The sequence below is a fragment of the Procambarus clarkii genome, chromosome 81, assembly GCF_040958095.1.
Source record: "Procambarus clarkii isolate CNS0578487 chromosome 81, FALCON_Pclarkii_2.0, whole genome shotgun sequence".
NCBI lineage: Eukaryota > Metazoa > Arthropoda > Malacostraca > Decapoda > Cambaridae > Procambarus > Procambarus clarkii.
Genome location: NC_091230.1, coordinates 5,411,578 through 5,414,478, shown reverse-complemented (window position 1 = coordinate 5,414,478; position 2,901 = coordinate 5,411,578).

Here is a 2,901-nt window from a genome sequence, read left to right as displayed (position 1 = left end):
CAACCCTCGCCCACCCCAGCAACCCTCGCCCACCCCAGCAACCATCGCCCACCCCAGCAACCATCGCCCACCCCAGCAACCATCGTCCACCCCAGTAACCCTCGCCCACCCTAGCAACCCCTCGCCCACCCCAGCAACCATCGTCCACCCCAGCAACCCTCGCCCACCCTAGCAACCCCTCGCCCACCCCAGCAACCATCGTCCACCCCAGCAACCCTCGCCCACCCTAGCAACCCTCGCCCACCCCAGCAACTATCGTCCACCCCAGCAACCCTCGCCCACCCTAGCAACCCTCGCCTACCTCAGCAACCCTCGTCCACCACAGCAACCATCGCCCACCCCAACAACCCTCGCCCACCCTAGCAACCCTCGCCCACCCCAGCAACCATCGTCCACCCCAGCAACCATCGCCGACCCTAGCAACCCTCGCCCACCCCAGCAACCCTCGCCCACCCCAGCAAACATCGCCCACCCCAGCAACCATCGTCCACCCCAGCAACCCTCGCCCACCCTAGCAACCCTCGCCCACCCCAGCAACCATCGTCCACCCCAGCAACCCTCGCCCACCCTAGCAACCCTCGCCCACCCCAGCAACCATCGCCCACCCTAGCAACTATCGTCCACCCCAGCAACCCTCGCAACCCTCGCCCACCCTAGCAACCCTCGCCCACCCCAGCAACCATCGCCCACCCCAGCAACCCTCGCCCACCCTAGCAACCCTCGCCCACCCCAGCAACCATCGTCCACCCCAGCAACCATCGCCGACCCTAGCAACCCTCGCCCACCCCAGCAACCCTCGCCCACCCCAGCAAACATCGCCCACCCCAGCAACCATCGTCCACCCCAGCAACCCTCGCCCACCCTAGCAACCCTCGCCCACCCCAGCAACCCTCGCCTACCTCAGCAACCCTCGTCCACCACAGCAACCATCGCCCACCCCAGCAACCCTCGCCTACCTCAGCAACCCTCGTCCACCACAGCAACTCTCGCCCACCCTAGCAACCCTCGCCCACCCCAGCAACCATCGTCCACCACAGCAACCCTTGCCCACCCTAGCAACCCTCGCCCACCCCAGCAACCATCACCCACCCCAGCAACCCTCCCCCACCCCAGCAACCATCGCCCACCCCAGCAACCATCGTCCACCCCAGCAACCATCGACCACCCCAGCAACCATCGTCCTAGTGCCTACTCTGCAACCTTGTCCATGTACCCAGCTCGCCTTTCCGCTTACAAAGCCAACAGTCGTCGACAAAAGGTGTCACCCTGCGCTTCTCTTCCCCGTGATGTCCAAAGGTCTTCACTCCGCCATGTCTGGCGGAGGTACACATTTTTGCTCCCTAATTTCCGGCCGACCATGGAGCTGGTCGGCCGAGCGGACAGCACACTGGACTTGTGATCCTGTGGTCCCGGGTTCGATCCCGGGCGCCAGCGAGAAACGATGGACAGAGTTACTTTCACCCTATGCCCCTGTTACCTAGCAGTAAATAGGTACCTGGGTGTTAGTCAGCTGTCACGGGCTGCTTCCTGGGGGTGGAGGCCTGGTCAAGGACCAGGCCGCGGGGACACTAAAAACAAAGCCCCGAAATCAACTCAAGGTAACCTCAAGATAACCTCATCCCCTACCTATGTCGCTCCTCCCTTCCCCACCCCTCCTCTCCCTTCCCACAGCTGTTCTCGCGTTAGAGAGAACACATTCAGATTGTTCTAGATTCAGCTACTCGGAACGAAAAGTTCCAAGTAGCACGGGCTAAGGTGAGCCCGTAAGTGGAGGCTTTTTGGAGCCATTAACTGTATCAATAATATTATATTGATACCGAGTGTTACGGTGTTATGAGATACTATAACTATCGCAGTGGGTCTTCGCTCCCCCTATGCTCGGGTGCCACTGACCATCCTGAGAGTCTCCAAGTCTTACCACAAGTTGAGTCGTTACCCACGACCTGGCCTTGTTACCGTGAGGAGTGGAGAAAGCTCGGCTCATCCTGCTGGTCCTCGAACCTGCAGCACCTCACCGAGAACCTGGCACTCACCTGAAAATTTCCCCTGATTCGGTCCCCAGCTGGATAATCAGTATTCACGTCAGAGCACCGCTTCACAGTATTCTTATTGAGTATTGCCAGTCAAGGATATCTTTCCAACAGTAGTGTGGTGCAAATACTGAATGTTCAAGAGATGGAGGACAACACAGGGGTAAATGCAAACACAGGGGTAAAAGATAACAAGATTACTAAAGAAAACTACAACAAACATCAAAGTAAATAACCTATAGAAACTGCCAGGTGTCGGCAGCACTCCTCTCGCCACGTCTGGCAGCTCAGACAGCTGGATAATTTAAGGTATGGCGTTCACACTCTGGCTCAGCTCTGCCTCTCGCCGCCTCACCGGCTGCTGCGTTCACTCAGGTGATAATGGTATATATCCTGGCCTATAGCCTAGCCTACCTCAAAGATAATAATAATCAAGCTAACATAAATAATAGCCTAAGTCACCTAGTTCAAAAGGGACAATTGGAGGGAAATATTGATCTACCTGTAAACTGTCTGCTACAAGACACCGGGTCTCTGATGGTGGATGTGGTCCTCTATTCCCTGGATGTTCCTTGGCACTCAGGCCTGGAACCACAGGTCCTCGGGTGTTTCGCCTTCAATGAGACAATGAATCTCTCGTAGATTCAGTCTCCCTTCAACCTCCAATGGACGTGACCCGGTCACAGCAGCTCTTAAGTCACGTCGGGGCTCCACACTGCCCTCACTGTGTCGCTATCCCTTTTCTGCCAAAGACTATCAGCCATGAGTTCTTGGCGCCCTCACGCTATCGAAACTCGTCTTCCTCGGACTCCCCGGGAATACATTAGGATTCTATAATATCCATAGTATGCTTTAGGCTGCTTGAATCCAC